This window comes from Taudactylus pleione, unplaced genomic scaffold (genome assembly GCF_031769625.1).
Source record: "Taudactylus pleione unplaced genomic scaffold, aTauple2 ptg000352l, whole genome shotgun sequence".
NCBI lineage: Eukaryota > Metazoa > Chordata > Amphibia > Anura > Myobatrachidae > Taudactylus > Taudactylus pleione.
In genome coordinates this window covers 13801558-13824968 of record NW_028284753.1, presented here as the reverse complement: position 1 = coordinate 13824968, position 23411 = coordinate 13801558, and positions in this window count along the sequence as shown.

Here is a 23411-nt window from a genome sequence, read left to right as displayed (position 1 = left end):
CCTTACCTCTCTCTTGTTTTCTTTCTCTCCCTCTATTTTGCTGTCCCTCTCCCTCTCCGTGGCTCACTCCCTTCCTCTCTCTCCCTTTCTCCCCCCCTCTCTCTTTATGTCTCCCTCCTTGGGCGGGATGCAGAACGAAATGCATTCAGGATGCAATGCATCCCGACGATTTTCGCATGCATGCCGGAGTTAGCTACACCGGTATGCATGACAAACACCGCAAAGGTCCGCTCTCTAGGTGAGAGCAGGCTTTTCCGCTGGAGGGACTTCCAGGTCTATGAACCAGAAGCCCCTCTGGTGTCCTTCTGCACATGCGCAGAACACATGTGCCGCAGGGGGTGCTGGGAGGGATCCCTCTCACAGCACTCTCTCGATAGAAGCACATAGGCTTCTATAGGGTGACACCATTTTCGCATCACATTCCAGGACTTGGTGCATATGATAAATGTGACCAAACCTGCATTTTGGGGGTTTGATTGCATTTCTACTTTTGATGCATCCCACCCCTTGTCTCTTCCTCCCTCCTTCTCTCTCTCTCTCTCTCTAACGCCCCACTCAAAATCCTGCGTTTGCCCCTGGCAGTGTACTAGATCATGTCAGCTCTGCTGCCGGCAGTCAGTTCCCAGCAGTGTAACGGACATGATGTTGTATGCTGCGACCTTGCAGGTCAGTGGAGAGACCAGAGAAAAGGCACAGAAGGCTGTGGCAAATTTAATGAAGGGGCCCACACAAATTAGTTGCCCTGGGGCTCCCACAAGCCTAAATCCAGCCCTGTTCTCTATGTCATTAAGATGTTCCTTTAAGCTATCAAGTTTTTTTCTGGGTTGTATTCTGATACTGGTACAGACACGCCAACAAGACCCGTTCCAACCGGTACAAATTGCTCTGCTCCTGGACTTCCCACCTAAAGGCCCCCAAAAATCAGCAATTGATTGCAGCAATGGTGCAATTTGCAATCGATTGTGTATAAAAATCTTTCCCTTTTTCAATCGATTGTGGCAATTCTGCTATCGATTGATAAAGGGAAAGATTTTTATACACAATCGATTGCAAATTGCACCATTGCTGCAATCAATTGCTGATGTATGGGGGCCTTTAGTTATGATTGCAGCCACCTGTATTCAGTTACCTAGTTCAACACAGGTGTCTTCAATCATAAATTAGATGGGAAGTCCAAGATCAGAGCAATTTGTACCTGGTGGAACTGGTCATGTTGGAGGGTAGGCTGATACAGTTTATCCAGGTGTGGTGCTTCCATTAGGCAGCTGTAGACACCTGAACAAAAGTTAAGCATGTCTCTGACATTCATATTCTAAATAAAAACTGTGGCTCCAGATTATCTGATAAGCCTCCTCCGACTCCCAGCACGCACTTGCATTCTCACTTGTCAGTGAGATCAGTCAGTGCTTAGAGTCATGCAGGCAATGTGGTGGCCAAACCTTTCTTCTCCTCCATTCCTATCCTTCATTCAGAGTCCTGAGTCTTTCAATCACAAGCTCCTCCCCCAGAATTGATTAATGTTTGATGTGTGTGTCTGTATGTGGGGCAGGGATTAATAAATTGCTGATATGGTGGGTGAATGTGTAAATGGACACTGGGATGTTGAAATTGATTAATGAATGCTAGATGGGAGAACATAATAGATGCTAAGTGAGTGTATTAATGGTTGCTGAGGGTGAATAAACTGTGAGGGGAGCTTTATGGGAGCTGATAGGGCGGATGAATGTGGGTGGTGGGAGGGTGGATTTATAATGTATTGGGGAGTTAGGTACTCAATCCCAGCGCTTATAATGCTGGCGGTCAGAATCTCGGCAGCATAATCTCGGCGGTGGAAATCTCGTCGCATCCATGTAATATTCTAACACTACCCTTAACTAACCCACCTTTCCCGCAGCCTAACCCTAACCCTCCCCTTCTGCAGTCTAACCCTAACCACCCCCCCATGCAGCCTGACTCTAACTCTACCCGCCTGCAGCCTAACGCTAACCCTCCCCTTAGTGCCTAAGTTTAACTAGGCCTAACCCTAACCCTAATGCTCACCATCAGTGATCTGGAGCCGGAATTCTGGCTGCTGTTGGGATTCCGGGACTGGGATTCTGACCACCAGCATTGTGTGTGCCGGGATGCCAACTATACCCCATATTGGCAATAGATGAGTTAATGGATGGTCAAGGGGGAAGGTTAGGAATAGGATAGGATCTTGGTTAAAGGGTATGGTTACTGGGTGAGGGTGGTTGATGGGTGCTGATAGGATGGGTGAATGGGTTGCAGGGCTAAATTGGTTTGGCAAATGGAGGTGAAGGTGAATGAACAAGTTGGTTTTCTATACAACAATGGCCCTAATTCAGACCCGCTCGCTGCCGGAGGCAGCTCGCAGGGTCTGTGGTTGTATTTTCTTTTTTTTCTCCAGGCCGCTCGCAAATCTGTGGGTGTCCACCCACAGCTTGTGCGAGTGGGCTGGAGACTGTCGCGATTATTGTGACCATTGGGCTTGCAACGAGACCCTGGGGTAAGGTCTAATAGAGCAGGAAGTCCACTACTGACATCACTAGTGATGTCAGTAGGTCCTCCCACAAATGCCAGGCATTCCTAAGGGAACGCCTGCGTTTGTGCAGCCACCCTCCCTACCCGCCTACAATAGGGGGCGAGCTGTCACTCACCATCGACAGCTGCCCCATCTTGTAGTGAGCCCCACAGCGACTTAAGCTCAGTCGCTCATCGGGGCTCACGCATGCACATGCCGGACGCGGCGCATGCGCAGTAGGGAACCATCGAGCCGCTTGCGAGCGCATAGCCTGAATCAGGCCCCATGTTTAATAGATTTACAGACAGGATGTGTAGTGTTCAAACTAGGGGGTCAATCCAATTCCATGTGAAGGGCACTTTTATGTGAATTTGTGCAGCATCAAGCCCATTGCTGCGATGATTCGCACCCATGAGTACATCACATGTAATTGGATTAACCGACCCCTAGGTTGTTTTAGCAGACAGTAGAATGCACCCTGCCCCCTTTCAGAGCACAATGTTGAGCTTCAGATGAGAGCCCTTTGTGTTGGAGGAGGTTTGTACCACACCACCTACTGTACTGAGAGACTGGGCTCTTGGGCTTGGATGCCATGCCATGATGCCATAAGATCCCTCTGAATACAAAGCCTCTGACTACCTCTGCATTAACCTGGTCAGAGGTAAACACATGTATTTACCTGTGTTATTGTATACTTAATGAATTGAATGAATACTTAATGAATTGGAGACAGTGCTGTGTGGAAGATCATGTATTGGGGGCACTAATGTGTGACATCATGTATCATACTTGCCTACTTTTGGTTTCTTCTCTCCAGGAGCAGAGCTAAAACGTTGCAATTCACTGCATTTAAGCCCCACCCCTCCTTATGGACCTGCATCTATCTCCCCATCCTGCCCACTTCACAAAAATTGTGAAACTCCCGACCCTTTCGGGAGAGTAGACAAGAATGTAATGTATTGAGGGCACTGTAGTGTGGCATATAATGTATTGGAGGCAGGGTCGTAACTAGGTTGGTGCCACTGCACAGAGCGCAACAGCCCTGAGGGCGGAACCGGCCACCCACCACAATTTCTAACTCTTCTATTGAAGGGGCATGTCACTCAAGCACTCTTGTCTCTGTCTCCCGCCCGACCTGGCCCACTGTGCTCTGTCTCTTTGGATGGGAGAGACGTCATGGCATCTATCCTCCACTCCCACAGTCCTAGGGAGAGGAGCTGTTGAAGAGTTGCCGTCAGGGCTACATTATGATATGCGGCGGCAGCAGTGGCAGCGCGGTGTGCATCAGAAAGATCTGTCTGCAGCAGGTCCTAAACAGACAGTGACAGGTCCAGCAGTAGCGGTGGTCAGCAGCACCAGCAGGTGTGTGATAATGTCAGTGGGGAGAGTGTTTGATCCCCGGCAGAGTAGCTCATCAGTGGTGCTGCAGCTGCAGACTAGTCGCAGGGCATGCATATGAGGTGTTGAGGGGGGATTATTAATCTCAAATTATGAAATAAATGTAATCCCCTCAGAGCACTACTACTGTGTAGCGCAGGGGTTCCCAGCCACAGTCCTCAAGGCACACTAACAGTCCAGGTTTTAGGGATAGCCATACTTGAGCACAAGTGACTTAATTAGTATCTCAGTTATATTGATTTAACCATCTGTGCAAACTCATGGATATTACTAAAAGCAGGACTGTTAGTGTGCCTTGAGGACCGAGGTTGGGAATCACTGGTGTAGCGTAACGTCTATTAGGTGTACTACTGTGTGGCGTAATGTGTATATGTGGTTGGGGTACTACTTTGCGATGTAATGTGTATTAGGTGTACTACTGTGTGGCGTAATGTGTATATGTGGTTGGGGTACTACTTTGTGATGTAACGTGTATTAGCTGTACTACTGTGTGGCGTAATGTGTATATGTGGTTGGGGTACTACTTTGTGATGTAATGTGTATTAGGTGTACTACTGTGTGGCGTAATGTGTATATGGGGTTTGGGGTACTACTTTGTGATGTAATGTGTATTAGGTGTACTACTGTGTGGCGTAATGTGTATATGGGGTTTGGGGTACTACTTTGTGATGTAATGTGTATTAGGTGTACTACTGTGTGGCGTAATGTGTATATGGGGTTTGGGGTACTACTTTGTGATGTAATGTGTATTAGGTGTACTACTGTGTGGTGTAATGTGTATATGGGGTTGGGGTACTACTTTGTAATGTAACGTGTATTAGCTGTACTACTGTGTGGCGTAATGTGTATATGTGGTTGGGGTACTACTTTGTGATGTAATGTGTATTAGGTGTACTACTGTCTGGCGTAATGTGTATATGGGGTTTGGGGTACTACTTTGTGATGTAATGTGAACAAACACTACTGTGCATTGTAATGTGAATTGGTACTTTTGTGTGACCATGTCCCTTCCCCGTGAGGCCATGACCGCGAGGCACGCCTTCACCGCACATTGTCCCTGTTTAAAATATAGCTCTGATTGGAGAAACTGATGTGTTGCAAATTATATATTGGGGGCAATGCTGCGGGCATATTATGAAATCTGCAAATCCCTCTCAGCTCTATATTCCTGGCATCCCTTTAAGGTAACCCCCCTCACTCCTCTGCTGAAGGTACCCATACATTTGCAACGGATTGCCGTGATCCTGCGATGCTGCAACCCGGCATTGCAGGATCGCAGAAATCCAACATGTTGGATGTTCCCGATATGACGATCGCGATCAAAAACTTATCGTGATCATCAAATCGAGGACATTTAACATGTAAAATTTCAGTGCACCTGCTATGGATCGCTGAACATCGATGGTGGTCGGTCAGCATTTCTGTTCGCATCGCTACATCGCGATGATCCGTCGCAGATGTATGGGTACCTTAAGTCTCCTCCTAGTGTTTAGTATTGTCATCAAATTAGGGCTAGTGAAACAAAGTACAACTAATCAGTGCCGGCCTGGTCAACCAGGGCACAAGGAAATCTCTGTTTTTTTCTTATAGGAACTAGATTTATTGAATTCCATTATTTTTTATTCATTTCAGATAGTTATGCGTAATATAAAGCAATTTATAATGTGCATAATTGGATTACAACACTTTCAGAGTTTGAGATTACCTTGACACTTAAATTCTCATAAAAGGGCATAAACGTGTGTGATTATCTTTGTGTATTCCTCTGATTCACCCAGAGTGAATCATAAAGAAGAATTCTGAGCTCAGGGCCTGATGCAGAGATGAACACTAATGCAATCACAACTGCATTCTCTCACGGATCGCAGTTGCTAAAATCTGCTAATGCCTTCCAAAGCACAGCCGAACACTGCTGTCTTCTCATATCCACCCAACGACGTACTACAGCGTAAACATCAGTACAATCGACGCATATAGAACAGTTATCCAGTATGTAAGTCTGACCAGCCACAAACACTGCAGCTCTCCTGACACGCAGAGAGCTCTCATGCTGTGAAGGAGATTACAATGGCTAATTTATGCAAATTTATGCATGCCCATTAACCTGTGTTTAAACGGTCAGACATGCCTATGTTTTTCCCCACCCAACCGTTACCACCCCCAAACGCTGACTAAATGGCAAACAATAGCTAGATCTGCGTAAATATTAGCTTAGCAAAAATCTCTGAATCAAGCTCCAGTTCATAGAATCAGTGTAGCAATGTAATGATATGTATTTGGCTCTTGCAATAGCTATAAGTGAAGCTCCCTCTAGTGGCAGATGTATTCTAGCAACTAGGTAACTATAGTTTGAATCAATTGCAGCAGGGGTTGGCAACCTTTTGCTACTGGTGTGCCAGCTAAAATCTAGTTAAGCTCAGTGTACCAATTCTACATTTATATAAAATAAATGTAGAACTGGCACTTTTGTGTCCACCCACAGCCCCTCTAGAACGTAAACTATTGTGAGTAGTACCCGCTTTTCCCCGTTGTGCGAAATGTATCAAAGTCAATGATTTCCTGTATTCATTTAGAATTCCCTAAATGTATATTCATGGTCCAATATCTGCTGCGATCCTTACGAAGTCCCTAAAGGTTTTTATGGGGCTGCTATTTGGCCATATGCATCAAGCTCCGGAATTAGGTCCTGACAGCAAATGCCATCTGTAGGCTGGCATTAGCCATTGTAGCCTATTGGATCCATCTTCAATAGCGGCCACTACATTACTGTACATCAGCTGGGTCAAAAACCCAGAAGTGAAGACTTCACTGTTATAGCTGGATATTGCCGAGCTTTTCCAAAAACAGTTTGATGCCGAATTCCAGCGGACTTAAAGGCTGGTAAATCCGAGATAGTGTACATTAATGAGCCCATAATAAATATGATCATTAATACTTCTCCCACTTTGTTACTATCTAATTATGTAATGAGTAGATTTCATTATGGATATCTGTAACTTGTGCTCTTGTATGTAACAACTCTCTGTAGATGCTTGTACTGTGTAAGGTGCCACAGACTCCTTGTGGTGCCTAATAAATAGAAGGTAATAACAACAAAAAAGAAAATAATAATAATAAAAATAATAGGACCAAGATCTAATTGTAAGGCATATTTTTAATTATAGAACATGTGTAACAGATTTCAAACCACACAACTATGAAGTGGGGAAAATAGCGACAGCGTTAGGATCAAGGAATTGGTGACAGCTGGCAAGACCAATACACAAGTGAGCTTATAAGTAAATTTATTTAAATAACACTTTTCTCCGGGATCGGTATGAATGACCGCCGGACCTATGTCTGGCGGTTCAAATCCCGACGCCGAAAGATCGGCAGCAGTGAAGATCCCGATAGGTGAGTATACTAACTATACCTAACCCTCTCCCCCCCCTAACCCTCCCTTAGGGGTGCCTAACTCCAACCTCCCCCCAGTGCCTAACCCTAACCCCCCCGTCCACACAGCCTATACCTAACCCTCCCAGGTGGTGCCTAACCCTAACCCCCCCATCCCCACAGCCTATACCTAACCCTCCCAGGTGGTGCCTAACCCTAACCTCCCCCCGGTGGTGCCTAACCCTAACCTCCCCCGATGGTGCCTAACCCCAACCTCTCCCTGGGGGTGCCTAACTCTAACCCCCCCTTCCCCTAGCCTAACCCTAACCCTCCCGGGGGGGTTCCTAACCCTAAGTCCCCCAGGAGCCCCTAACCCCCCCCCGCAGCTGTCTACGAACGCTGTCCGGCTTACCTTCGTTCGGTATGCCGGGTACCAGGCTCCTGGCTTAGGAATAATGAAAACCTAACCTAAACCCTGCTAACTACCCTAAACCTAACCCTCTTTCCCCCCGGTGGCTAACAGGGCGGGCGCCCCAGACTTACCTCATTCGAGCACACATCGTCCTGGATTCCAGCGTGAGGATTATAATAGGCGTCAGTATTTTGGCACCTATCATATATCCCTAGCCGGCATTCTGCTGTCGGGATTGTGACCTAACTACATCCCACTAGAACACCTCAAGTAAAACAAATGTTAGCAGAAGCAATTTCACAGTGGGCGAAGCCGTGGGCAAGAGCTAGAATATATATGTATATTTATACTGTATGTATATATTGTAACAAGAATCACATAGACCAGAGTAAAATCCAACAGAAGTTTATTTTCTCACCACAGGCAGGTATACAGGTCAGTGCAGTGTTCACAGGCAAGATGTTACAGCAGGTACACAGAATCTTCCATACAGCAACTCAGTTCTTTTAGTGGACCCTCAGGTCCAGGATCCCCAACACTAGTCACCCCGGGCCTTTAATCTGGGCGACTAATTCACCATCAGGATCATTGTGGATTTTCACTGACACAACTTTAAAGACAGATAACAGGCGCTGCTAATTAGCCTTGCTTGTGGCTACAACTAATCCCAAGAAAACCTGGACTGGATCTCATTACCATGCTGTTTTTTACTCGATCTCTGCACAAACCTGCTGCTCCACATTAACCTCATGTGAAAGCATTCTGTCCCTGTCACACTCCTTTCCCCTTAGCTTCAACCACCCTGGTGAAGCTAAAACATTTTCAGGTGAGCTCAATGCCTCGCCCACCTCTATTTCCAACCGGGAACACAATCCTCTACCACTTTCCAGAGCATGCCTTGCACACCCTATTCCATTCACTAGCTTCACCATACAGTTGCCCGGAGGTTTGGGACCCACAAGCCTTCTGGAAACGGCATCAGCATTGACGTGCTGTGTCCCTGGTCGATGCTGTACCTCAAATTGGAATGTCTGTAAAGCCAAAAACCAGCGGGTCACCCGGGCATTCACCTCTTTCATCAACTATAAGGGAGCATGATCTGTGACTAGCCAGAATTCTCGCCCCAACAAATAATATTTTAGAGACTTTACTGCCCACTTCATCGCCAAGCACTCCTGTTCCACAGTTGAGTACTTTCGTTTTCTTGGCAGCAATTTCCGGCTAAGATAGAGTATAGGTTTTTCCTCCCCACCTACCTCCTGGGACAGGACTGCTCCTAAGCCTGTCCCAGAGACATCAGTCTGCAACACAAACTGCATCTTAAAGTCAGGAGCTTGCAAAACAGGTTCTACACACAAGGCTCATCTTAAATCCTGCCAAGCCATCTCTGCTGGCCTCTATAGACCACATTATCTGATCTGGGGAAAATCCCGTATGAATCTGCGGAGTACCTGACCAGACCAATGAATGTTCTGAGTTGTGATTTACATTTGGGTTTAGGCCAGGTGAGGACTGCTTCCACCTTACTGGGCTGAGGTTAAACCTGCCCTCTGCCTATGATATATCCCAAGTATTTTGCCTCCACCATTCCAATGGCACATTTCTCAGGGTTAGCAGTAAACTCATGTGCCCTTAAAGACTGTAACACTGCCTCTACCTTTGGAAGGTGTGACTCCCAGTCAGAGCTAAAGATGACAATGTTGTCTAAATATGCAGCTGCATACTCCCTGTGGGGCCAAAGTAACTTATTCATAACCCTTTAGAAAGTTGCTGGGGCTCCATGCAATCCAAAAGGCAGCATTTTGTACTAGAACAAACTCTCTGGGGTAGAGAAGGCTGATTTTGCTTTAGCAGCTTCAGTAAAAGGAATCTACCAATACCATTTTGTCATATCGAGAGTGGTGAGATACTGGCTTTTTGCTAGATTCTCCACCAGCTCATCAACCAGGGGCATAGGGTAGGAATCAAACTGAGAAACTTTATTTTACTGGCGAAAGTCATTACAGAATCTTAAAGCCCCCGAAGGCTTAGGCACTAAGACAATGGGGTTATTCCATTCACTGTTTGACTTCTCTATGACCCGTAAGTGCAGCATCTCCTACACCTCTCATTTTACCGCTGCCTGTTTTGCCTCAGGTATGCGATAGATTCTCTGCTTTATTATCACCCCTGGAGGATTGACAATATCATGCTGTATGATTTGGGTCTTTCCCATCTTAGTTTTGTGCTATTAAGCTCACCACTTCCTGTTTTTGGGTAAGACTGAGGTTTACCTCAATGGGTACGTGACAGTCTGGATTTTTTGCCACTACAGAGGACTGACTGGCACTTTCTTTCCAAGGTTTTAATAGATTTACATGGTAAATTCATGCCTCCTTCCTTCTACCCTCCTGTTGAACCCTGTAGTTTACAGGTCCCACCGCCTCTATGATCTTATAAGGGCCTCGCCATTGAGCATACAATTTGCTATCAGTAGTAGGCACAAGCACTAGTACCATATCTCCTGGTTTGAAAGATCGGTCGACTGTGGTAACATCGTAATTGCGTTTCTGACGCTGCTGAGTTCTGTCCATATGTTCATTCAGCAGTGGCGGAATCTGCCTGTACAATTGGGACACAAACTGAATGATATTAGGATCTTGGCATGACTGTTGCTCCCACCCTTCCTTTACCACCCTCTTTATCATCTGTTTAAGGGTATGGTTAAGGCGTTCTATGAGGCCGTTAGTTGCGGGTGATAAACTGAGGTGGTAATCCTATCTACCCTTAATAGTCGGCACAAATCTTTCATCAATTTAGATACAAAAGGGGTACCTTGATCCATCAGGACATCTTTTGGTATTCCCAGACGGGTATATAGCATCAATAACTCCCGGGCAACAGTGCTAGATTTCATATTACGTAGTGGTATGGACTCTGGGTACCTTGTGGTATAATCTACTACCACTAATATGTATTGATGCCCACTAGCAGATTTTTCCACCGGTCCTATCAGATCCATACCAACTCTCTCAAAAGGTACAGAAGTGACAGGGAGGGGAACCAAAAGGTGCCCAAAACCCTGGTTGGGGCACTGTCTTCTGACACACTGGACATTCCTGACAATATTTTTTTACTGCTGCATGAATGCCTGGCCAAAAGAATCTTACTTGAATACGCTGGAGATTTTTCTCCTCCCCTAAATAGCCATCCCACAGGTGGGTATGAGCCATCCTCAACACCAACTGCTCGTGTTTCCGGGGAACCAACAATTGGTCTACTCTCTAAACCCGCAAACATGTTACACGATATAACAAATCATTTTTCATTGCAAAATATGGTACACCTTCTGTTGGTAAAGCCGTCATTAGTTTACCATTTACTTCTACAACATTTTCCAATGTGTTTATCAAGTTCCCATCATTCTATTGGTCTTGGCCAAAGTCCTGTAAATAAACTTCCTTGCTGATGGGAATCCACTGTGCCTCGGTCTCACTCCCCTCACTCCACTCCTGCTGCTGAGGGTGTTACAGCCACCAAACTTTGGTATACTGCAGACCATGGTTCTTGGGACACATTTGATGTGGCCAGTCTGCTGTCATAATGCCAAGTAACCACCTCTTGAAGTAATGGAAAATCTCGAACTAGGATCAATGAATAGAGTGGTCTGGCAGCTACCACCTTCAGAGATCACCTTTTTATCACTACCGGGAGGTGCACTCGGGGGCATTCTTTTACATCCCCCTGTACACATATAATCTTTACCCTTGGTAGCACCTGATCAGCCCTGGATGGAACCAGGTTAGCAGAGATTATAGTTAATTCACTGCCAGTATCCGCTAAGGCCCAGATCTCCCGGCCTTCCACTTGCACCATCAAATGAAACAAGGTAATTTCAGCGGGGGAAATGCATCCAGCAGCCATGCTGGGCACAGGTCGGGTTGTTTTTCCCGCACTGCAGTCCATCGGCTCACCCTGCTTTGGGCAGTCCCGGCGCACACGACCAGGCTCACCACAATCAAAACACATAGCCAGAGGTGGGTTGTTCAGTATAACAACTTAGACCTGGGTTCTAAGCTTGGGTACTGGCTGGAACCCCTGCTTGGCTTTATTCAATTTCCCAAGAGTCAGGTACCATTCAATCACCATCGCTAACTTCTCAAACGTTTGAGGATGAGCCTGTAGAGCCCACTTTTGCACCACACAGTCTAGTACTCGTACAGCATGGTCCAAAGCCACAATCTCTACTATACGCTGAGCAGAGTTTTTATCTGGCTGCAACCATGTCTTACTCAGCCTGGCTAATTTGGCCAGCTGGACCCTTGGATGTTCAGGCAAGTTCAGTCGCCATTCCTGAAACTCCTGAGATTTGCTGGGGCCAGTCACTCCAACCCTGCAGAGTATGGCCTTATTCAGGTGAGGATAGGAGTTTGCCTCAGTCACGGTCAAATCGACATATGCTCTCTGAGGTTCCCCTGTGAGACAGGGATCAGGTCTGGCAACCCACTCCTCCTCGGGCCATTTTAGACGTGCAGCAGTATGCTCAAAGGTGTACAGAAAAGCTTCAACGTCATCAGATGGGGTTAGCTTCTGTAACACCTCTTGCTCATGCCCACCTTTCCTCATTTCAGTTAACTCTGCATGTAATAATTGAATTTGAGTCTGTTGACCCTCAATCAAAGTTTGCTGTCCTTGCACCTGTGCTTGCTGCCCTGCTGCCAGAGTTTTCTGCCCTGCAGCTAGTTCAGTAAAACTTTTCAAAAGCTCCATATTACACTGCTTTCCCACTTTGTGGATAAATATAGCAGGCTTAATTAACTCTCTCTAGCAAGCCAGATTCCCAGCGATCTATATCAGCTGGCTTCCCTTAAAACTGCACTACATTCCCTGGGCTCCCAGCCCTATATGCAGGAATTAAGCAGTTTTATATTGTGCACAATTTGCATATACACATGGACAGATTATCACTGTGAACAACTGCCATTTTATGGCTGGCATGCCACACTCACCTATTCAGCTGCTAGTAATGCGACTCAGACTCACCAAGCCACTACACAGCGGGTAGTGTCCTGCAATGCATCTCACTGCCGCTGTGGGTAGATCTGGTCACTGTATCCAGGCTCTTGCTGCTTAGTAGTATCCACCAGGATCCCTGTTTAGGCGCCAAATGTGACAAGAATCGCATAGGTTGGAGTAAAATCCAAAAAAAGTTTATTTTCTCACCACAGGCAGATATACAGGTCAGTGCAGTGTTCACAGGCAAGATGTTACAGCAGGTACACAGAATTTTCCATACAGCAACACAGTTCTTTTAGTGGACCCTCAGGTCAAGGATCCCTAACATTTTCACTGACACAACTTTAAAGACAGATAACAGGTGCTGCTAATTAGCCTTGCTTGTGGCTACAACTGATCCCAGGAAAACCTGGACTGGATCTCATTACCATGCTGTTTATTACTCCATCTCTGCACAAACCTGCTGCTCCACATTAACCTCATGTGAAAGCATGCTGTCCCTGTCACATTAATATATATTATATATATAGATATATAAATAATTCACTGGTGTAGGTGCTGTATAAGCTGCCGGGCACCACACTATACTCCGGGTCTTGATGCAAAATAGTTTTATTAATACAATGTTGCATGGTGTATACCTGAGGATGGGGTACAAGCAGCTCCAAAATGTTGTATCAATAAAATTATTTTGTATCAACACCCGGTGTGCAGTGTAGTGCATGGCAGCTTGTACAGCACCTACACCAGTGAATTTTATATTTTCTTTTACACTGGCACCTGGGAAGCTGTATTTATTCTGAGTTGGAGTTCTGGACCTTTGCTACATACATATATATATATATATATATATATATATATACATACTTGTATATTTTATCCTGTAATAAATAAGTATATGTATCTAGCTGTTTATTATACACGGTGTATATACATATATGTATCAAAGGAGTATGTATATACATATATACAGTGTGTGTGTGTATATATATATATATATATATATATATTGTGATACTTGGGGTTAATTAGCTCGGTAGACTGGGGTCAGTGGTGCAGTTAGTAGGTGCAGAATTAGAGTCCACACGTAGCATTCCAGTTAAATAAACATAAGAAAAACACAAAGGGGGGTGCACCAAATAATATATGTATGCAAACAGACGGCAGCTCACCTAAGGATAGGCTAATCCATATATTGGGCAAAGAAAACAAAAGAAAAGGGAGCGCTAATGTGTAATGCAATATAGGACCTTGATGGAATTTTAAATGAACTGGTATCTAATTGATTAATATAAACACATAATTTATTGAAAATAGATCTGAAGGATGATAAACATAATAATGTACAATGACACTAGTAAAATGACAATGATTTCAACAAATTATGTAATAATGGTCATATGTGACCAATGAAACACAGAATAATGGTTACTATAGTAGGAGTACTAATGACCATCCTAGTAAAAGCAATTGCTAAGAAATTACAGTTCGTCCCGGCCGGGGAAAAAATAGTAAGAAAAATATATATAAAAAAAGGAGTATACCTCTTAGGCAGCTTGTATCAATAATGTATCTCTTGCCTCTGAGGAAATGGCCAGTACATTGGGCTGTGAAACGCGTTAGAACTCTCACTACCAGACCACTTTCATTGCCGGATTCATTTCCATCTGCATCCCCACATCGCGGTCTCCCCTGCTACCTTGAGCAACACTGAAACCAACGAATGCTAGGAGATTGGCAGACACGGCTGGACTCTCCCCACACCACGGCCACTCCTGCCACCAACAGCAGTTGCCCGACTGCAGAACTTCCACTCCAGAGACCGCCACTCATTGCTGAACACCTGCACGGCCGGTGCACGTGCTGCGGGAGACCGCTCCACCTTGCCGGGCATCTGCACGGACGGTGCACACACTGTGGGAGACACGGTCCCCTGGGGGCGGCTTGCTGGATCCTACAGAGCAGCTATCCCGTGTCATCAATCTTGTTGACCTACAGCATCATATCTGACACATATGGGCCATCGGTTGTTCATCACCATCACGATCAGCTCCGATTGAGATATTTATCTCATAGAATTGCCAGCATTTGCTCTGAACATTCCACACATTTTTGAGAGATACATTATTGATACAAGCTGCCTAAGAGGTATACTCCTTTTTTTATATATATTTTTCTTACTATTTTTTCCCCGGCCGGGACGAACTGTAATTTCTTAGCAATTGCTTTTACTAGGATGGTCATTAGTACTCCTACTATAGTAACCATTATTCTGTGTTTCATTGGTCACATATGACCATTATTACATATTTTGTTGAAATTATTGTCATTTTACTAGTGTCATTGTACATTATTATGTTTATCATCCTTCAGATCTATTTTCAATAAATCATGTGTTTATATTAATCAATTAGATACCAGGTCATTTAAAATTCCATCAAGGTCCTTTATTGCATTACACATTAGCGCTCCCTTTTCTTTTGTTTTCTTTGCCAAATAAACATAAGTGATGCTTTACTTCCAGCATGTGAAATCAGAAAACAGAAAAATAATAAACAAACCTAGCCCTTGTTTAGGGCACTAGCTCACTTCTTGAACCCTCTCTACAGAAGCAGCTAATCTGCATGAAAGTCTTTCACAGTCTCTGAGATTTGTGGTCCTTCCTGTCACATGCAGGACTGGACACTGGCCTCCTGGCCTGGTATAGCTTTCTGAGCTTGTTGGCTGTCGCCTCTCACAAGGACAGTGTCAGAGGTATATGGATCTGCCTGCCTACTTGAAGGTATGATCCTGACCACCTGGTCTGCTTCACTCACACTGCAGCCCCACCTGGACTGTCTGGCTGTGTCCACCAGCAGCCTCACCTGGGCTCTGGTCATATGGCAGCCATTATACATCTTCCCACAATGCTTTTCTAGTCTGTGTGGGTGGATCTCCCATGCCCCACACAGAATCTGCTGCTTCCCAGTGCCATCTCTGGTGATACTGCCACTTATCCCCCTCCCCAGCTTGAAACCCCTGGGTTCAGCTACATGGGATGAGGCATTCTCATGATGATGTCCCTCTTCACTCTCCTCATGAGGGAAATCCACTGCATTCACGGTCATACAAACTCTTGCGATCTCTGGGGGTCTCATCCTCCAGATTCCAGAATTTATTTTCCTCCTAACTTTTTTCTTCACTTTGTGGTACTTCTTGCTTTCTATACGAAGCACTTGAGATTCATTCTTAAGCATGTCAAGCTTTAAGGATTTCAGGCACATTTTCCCATAGTGCCCTACTTCCTCATAGACAAATCCAGTTCCGTCCTGCTTGCATGAAGGCATTGTTTCACACACCTGAGTATTATTCTTCACAAGACTCTCAGAATTAACCTTCTTTAAGGTTCTGCTTTGCACTGCAAAACTGTGTGATTGCGTCACATTCACATCACCCTGAATCCACGGCAACAAGAGAGTCTCATCCTTTGAAGCCATCACTATCTCCGTAGACTTCTGTACATCCCGTACCTTTGCTTGACAGGTCATGCGATCACCATCTGTATACTGTACATCAGTTCTTTATCATCAACTTCAGACACGGTTTTGCCATCTGGACCCGTGTCTCTTTGGGAGAACTTCACACCCTCAGCTATCAGTGTGAGCTGGAAGTCACTGCAAGGACTCTCATCCACTTTTTCCAAGACAGACTCTTAGGGAATTTCCCAACTTTGATACAACTATTTCAGATGCTGCCACTTTTAATACACATTCCAACTCCAGTTCTTTGGTATTCCTCTCCACTTGGAATCTTTGCAACTGGTCCTGTGTACTTAGCAGACACTTTTCAAGGTGGTTCTTCTGTTCTTGCAGCTTCCAAGCCCTGCCATGGCCAAGGTTAAGTTCTCTCTCCAAAGATTCACTTTGCTTTGCGGTTTTATGCAGATTTTCCTCCAGGAATACATTTCTTTCTGTCAGACATTCTCAAACTGTTTTAGCTGCAAGTAAATTGGAATGGAAAGTTTGTACTTGCTCCTTACAGCTGACTTTAAGATGGACCATCTCCATCTCTTTTCCTTCACGGTCAGTTTCCCACTGAGTGCGAGTCTGCAGCATCTGGAGATACTTCTCTTTTACTTCACAGAACTCTTCAGCCAGAGAACTTCTCTCCAACTCACAATCTTTAATCGTTACTTCAGTGGACACAATTATAGTGTCTTTTCCTTTTAACACCAGAGCCAGATCCGCCACTTTCACTTGTGCGCGCTCTGCATCACTCTGATGTCTCTGGACACCTCCTTTCAATTCTTCCACTTCCTGCTGAAGTACCACACACTTTTGCTGCAATTCCACAACATCCTGCTCTAATACGTCATTCTTTGCTAGGAGCACATCATTCTCATACTTTGTAACACATTGGAACATTTTAGCTTCCTCAAGGCCTGCCAATTTAAGGTCTGTCTCTTTAAGAACTTCACGTTTTTTTATTTTTTGCTGCGCAAATGCCATTTTCAAAGTGGACAATTCACTCCGTAATTTTTTTACAGTTTGTTCATGAACATTTCTCTCATCAGCTAATTGCTCCATTAAGTCATCAACCTTCCCAGCAAAATACACATTACCTTCATTCAAAACTGTACGCATATTGTCAAATTCTTCCAGGCTGATATAGTCCTTTCTGGACGGACCTTGCACCATACCCTGCACCATACCCTGACCACTTTCTTTTTGGGCCTTGAGCTTTGCCCACTGCTGCTTGTTGGCTTCTTGCGGGAGCTGCTGTAGCCATCCGCAAGGCCTTCACCATGTAATCCATGTTGTCTGGTGATTTAGAAGTGAGGCAGGGTTCAGGCTTGAACAGATGTCAGCACCATGAAGAGCCTAGAACCACAGTCTTTTCTCCCCAAAATAAATTGGGTGTCTGTCCCTTTAAATTTAAACATTTTTTTTTAGCACAGTTCTTCTTTCACTTGTGCAACACTTGACTTTCAATTGTATTTACAGCACAATATAACACAGCACCTGCTTTCAGTTCTGCGGAACTACAATGTCCAGCAATCAACATAGCACTTGCTCTTTTCTTTGCAAAAGAAATGTCCAGGCCACATAATTAGACACACCTTGTCTTAATGAGCTTGATTTCAACAGAATAAACCACATAACTTCTTTTAACCTTTCCAATGCTGAAGAAAGTGCACAACTTTTAGCAAACTTTGTAGCACAGTTTTTAGACATGCATACGTTTCCATGAAATATTTCAAAACAGATTTTATCTTCACTCGCCAACCTGATGAGCTTTGCACTGTTGAGTCCACTATGCAGGTGCAGTTAGTCTCCTTTTGGCTTTCTAGGAGAGTCCGATTATGCAGTGCAATAAGCATCCATACTTCCATTCGTATTCCACATTTTCTGCAGCATAGATCTTTTTGCGTAGAATCTGTATGTCCGCATTTTCCACCATATGTGATACTTGGGGTTAATTAGCTCTGTAGACTGGGGTCACACAAAGCATTCCAGATAAATAAACATGAGTGATGCTTTACTTCCGGCATGTGAAATCAGGAAACAGAAATATAATAAACAACCTAGTCCTAGTTTAGGGCACTAGCTCACTTCTTGAACCCTCTCTACAGAAGCAGCTAATCTGCATGAAAGTCTCTCACAGTCTCTGAGATTTGTGGTCCTTCCTGTCACATGCAGGACTGGACACTGGCCTCCTGGCCTGGTATAGCTTTCTCAGCTTGTTGGCTGCCGCCTCTCACAAGGTCAGTGTTAGATGTATATGGATCTGCCTGCCTCCTTGCAGGTATGATCCTGACCACCTGGTCTGCTTCACTCACACTGCAGCCCCACCTGGACTGCCTGTGTACACCAGCAGCCTCACCTGGGCTCTGGTCATACGGCAGCCATTATACATCTTCCCACAATGCTTTTCTAGTCTGTGTGGGCAGATCTCCCCTGCCCCACACAGAATCTGCTGCTTACCAGTGCCGTCTCTGGTGATACTGCCACTATATTTATTTATTTATTTATTAATATAACAATGGGTGATGTTTTCTATAAATGTATGTACTTTGTTTTTATTTCAATGTGTCTTGATAAAAGAGCAACGCTCTGAAACGTTAATAACTCACTGTGCAGTTGAAGTATCTGCTTTCTTTTTATGGATGTTTAAGCCCTGAGTGCCGTCCTGTCCCTTCCGTTTTTGCATTACCATTGGGGAAAGGCACCTGGCAACGCTGCTTATTGTACTGTGGAGCACCGAGCACAGAGAATTTCTATATTTATTAATATATATATAAAATCCAGTGTAGCCAGCACTCCAATGCTTGGAGTATGCAACTGCGTCCTGGTGCCCTCCTGGTTACCCCTTCTGACCTGAAGTGGGACATTCAATAGCATACAAATAGGTGGCACTCTGGATTTACAATCGGGACTTTCGATTAAATTATTTACCAAGACGTCCAGAGTGTCATCTATTTGTATGATATATATATATATACCCACATACACACGAGGGCTGATTGAAAAGTAATGAGACTGATTTTTTTTTATTCCAAAATCAGATGACTCCACAGGATCTGAACATTTTTCTTTTTCAAAGTAGCGACATTCACATTCAATAATTTTTTTGGCATTGCAACAACGATTCAAAGGTGTGCAGTAGACTGTTTTGTGTCATCACTTAGTGTTGCAGCTGTGGTATTTTTCACTTCATCATCTGTTGAGAACTTCTTTGCGCGCAATTGTTTTTTCAGGGTTGGGAATGCCCAGAAATCACAGGGCGCTAAGTCCGAGCTATATGAAGGATGTTCCAGTGGGGATGTGGTTAAAATGTCGACAGCAGGAATTCCGGTGGTCAGAATACCGGCGCCGGAATCCCAACAACTGTCAATATCCGGATGCTGGCATCCCGACTTCTGGAATCCCAAAGGTAAGTAGCATGGTTGGGGGAAGGGTTAGGGTTAGGCACTAGTGGGAGCATTAGGGTTAGGCACTATGGGGAAAAGGTTAGGTTTAGGGTGCAGGGAGGGGGAGGTTAGGTTTAAGCACTGGGGAGGGAGGTTAGGGCTAGGCACCAGGGAGGAAGATCTAGGGTAAGGAGAGGGGGAGGGTTAGGATACCAACCGACAAAGTGTTGGTATTCTAACCCTGTCGGGATGCCTGCATCGGCATTCTGACCACCGGGATCCTGAACGCCGGCATCCCTTACCCATCCCGTTCCAGTGCTGTCCCATTAATTTCAGTCAGTGCTGCCAATGCAACAGCTCTACAACATGTGGTTGGGCATTGTCTTGTAGCAAAAGTCACTATTTCTTCAGCAAATGTGGTCTTTTCTTCTTCATGGCTCCACGCAAATGGGTTTTCAGGACGTTTGCATAGTAGTCACCATTAATTGTCTGACTACAGGGAACCCAATGCTTTAGGATCATACCATGCGCATCAAAGAACAGCAGAAGCATGACTTTACATGACAAAGGAATCACACAGAATTTTTTGGGCTGAGGCCAAGTTGCGTGTTTCCATACACTGGACTGTTCTTTACGATTCCGGGTCATAATAACAAATCCATGATTCGTCACACATCACAATCAATGTCAGGAAATCAGGTATCCTCTCAGTCATTCGAATCGTGTTCTTCCATGATTCAACTCATCGTCGCATCTGCTCTTCTGTGAGATTTCTGGGTACCCACCTGGCACACACGATTCATTTTCAGTGCCTTTGTCACAATATGCTGAACCCGTTCCAATGAGATGCCAAGTGAAGCCGAAAGTTTGCGTAAAGTTAACCTTCTGTCATTTTGCAACATCTCCGCAGCATTGGCAGTGTTGACATCTGTAACTGCGGTGGATGATCTCCCAGAATGCGCTTCATCAGTCACTCACATATTACCGTCTTTGAAGTGCTTCCACCACCGAAATACTGCATCATGGCTAATTGTTTCTCCACCATATGCTTGTCGTAACATTTCATGAGTTTCATTTCCGCTTTTTCCACGTTTAACACACAACCCAATCAAACATCTCTGACATAATCACACAGACACGTCTTCCTCATCCACCATGACGAAACGTACAAAGATCTTCCGCTTGCTGTGACCATACAAAGCTTCACAATAACCAGCATGGAGTTGCCACGTCTACCTATGGGACAAAAAAAACAGAGGCAGTCTCATCACTTTTCAATCAGCCCTCATGTATATATATCATACTTGCCTACTCTCCCGGGAACCTGCGGGAGGCTCCCGATTTTTTGGGTAACCCCCCACACCCCTGTAAGAGTATGCAATTCTCCCGTATTCTGCCCACTTCCTAGTGAAGCATAGTATGGGGTGAATTGCCCCTGAGATCGGCAATTCACAAGTAGGGGCTTAATTTTGGACCCACTCCTATCTAAATATGTGGTATTTGTGGCAATTTACTGCGAGAGGGTTTGGCTTAATGACATAAAAAGTTCAGCCCCACTCACCTGCTTCTCCTACTTGGGCTTCTCCCGGGGAGGAAGAACAAAAAGTAGGTAAGTATGATATATATATATATATACAATCCTTTCATAAATTTCTGTGTGTATACACACAGATTCAGGTTGTTATAGTCACAGAGACAGTATTATCAGTGCCCAGGCTCCCTTATGTGTATGAGCCACCCTAACCTCTGTTCAGAAGTTGAAGAAGGCCTGGCACCTTCAGTGATCACCGCACAGCACCACATACTGCCCCCTCGCAGTACCACATACTGCCTCTTTCACTGTCTGTCTCACAGCACAACACCCCTCTCCCCTCAAATCACAGACCACCTCCCTTCTAAATAGGTTGTAGTTCATATCCCAGCTGTTGGGATGCCGGCACTCAGAATGCCAGCTCCGAAATCCCGACATGAGTCAGAAACCCGGCGTCAGCATCCTGACCACTGGTAAGTATTGGGGTTAGGTCCTACGGGGAGGGTTAGGTAAAGGCTGCGGACAGGGAGGGTTAGGTTTAGGGTACTTACCTGCAGGTGTTGGTATCCTAACCCTGTCCAGATTCTCTACGCTGGGATCCTGAGCGCTGGCATCCCGTACCCCATCCCTCTCAGCATAGATCCCCATCCTCTCTCAGCACAGACTACTCCCTTCACAGCAAAGACTCCTCTTCCCTCTCAGAACAGACCCCTCTCCCCTCACAGCATAGACTCTTCCCAGCATAGAGCTTTCTCTTCTCACAGCACAGACACCCCTCCCCCCTCAGACAGCTCTCCCCTCTCAGCATAGACCTCACTCCCCTCTAGTTTAGCGCCTTTCTCCCCTCCCCACCAGCAAACTTATCTGCCAGAGAAATTGGTATATTTACGCCGCGGACCTGCATGACTCTTCAAGTCAGTATAATTGTGACATGACATGATGACATAACACCGCCCTTACATGCCTCCGGGAGATGGAGCTGTGCCAAGCCACCTGAACAGCGGCACAGCAGGGGACCAAGTAAGTGACAGTGAATCACATGGCGCTCTACTCAGCAGCGTACCCTGCCTAATTGTAAGGCCAGCCCTGGCCTTCAACTCCGCCTCCTCCTCCCTTGCAGTGCCCCGGCATGCTGCTACTATATTGCCTGTGTGTGTATCCTCTCTCCCTGGCTGGCTCCTTGAGACCCGCCGGGCCCTAGGCGGCAGCATAGGTTGTCTAGTGATAAGTCTCTAAGTTCTTCATGGCAACTGAGTCATTAGCATATTCTAGCAATTGCTATCTGTGAGAGATTTCAGCTGTTTTGGCAATTGTGTCCACGTCTGAATGATGCCCACTGTTTCCTAGATAGTGATGCTCTGCAATGCATTAGTCAGTAACTTACATGGATGTCCAATAGACTGGTGCAAACAGCTGCAGATAATTTTATTTAGACAAGAAAATGAAAATAACAAAATATCAAAACAAATCTTAGGCTATAGGCTCTTACTAACAAATAGTCCCTTTCTACTTGTTAGTGACAGCTAGAGGCCGATAGGGAGTTATGCGCAAGTCTGTTTTGTGGAATGATATCACAATTTTTAAGCAATTGTGCATGCGTCGTTACCTGCATAAGCAACATTGTGCAGCTACAGGCAATATCAGCTGACTATCCACACGTGGATAAATGGGTGTAATAGGCTTTCTTACATAGGATAAGCATTCCATGGGCATGTAGACAGAATTGAGGACTATTCAAAGGTGAGCTAACGCAGATGTCTGTCTTATTTCAGACTGACACCTAGCATCAAGGATACGTCACCGTCTGGTAAAAATGTGCCTTGATAGCGATGAGGGCTACTCTCACAGGCAAATGAATTGGGTTGGAGCAAGCTTCTCCATCTCTTACTTGCATTTTAGAAAACTGTCTTTCTATCACAATTGCACAATTTCCCTGGTGTTTAAATAGCATACCAAAGAAAGCTGGGACCATCTATAACTATCCATGTGTTTTTATTACAATTGAGGAAAAAATTGAATTAGAGATAACAACACATGCAGGGGTATTTAGTAAAGCTCCAAGAGAGATAAAATTGTGAGAGATAACGTATTAACTAATCAGCTCCTAACTGTCATTTTTCAAGTTAGAAGCTGATTGGTTGGTACTTTATCTCTTTCCAAGCTCATTAAATGATGACATGCTTCTTATTGAGCCCTGAATCAATAGATAAATTCTGAATATGCACACAATTTATTGTGTTTTTGGCAGAAACAACATCCGACTCTAGAGGTTGGTAGGTGCTCTGGAAAA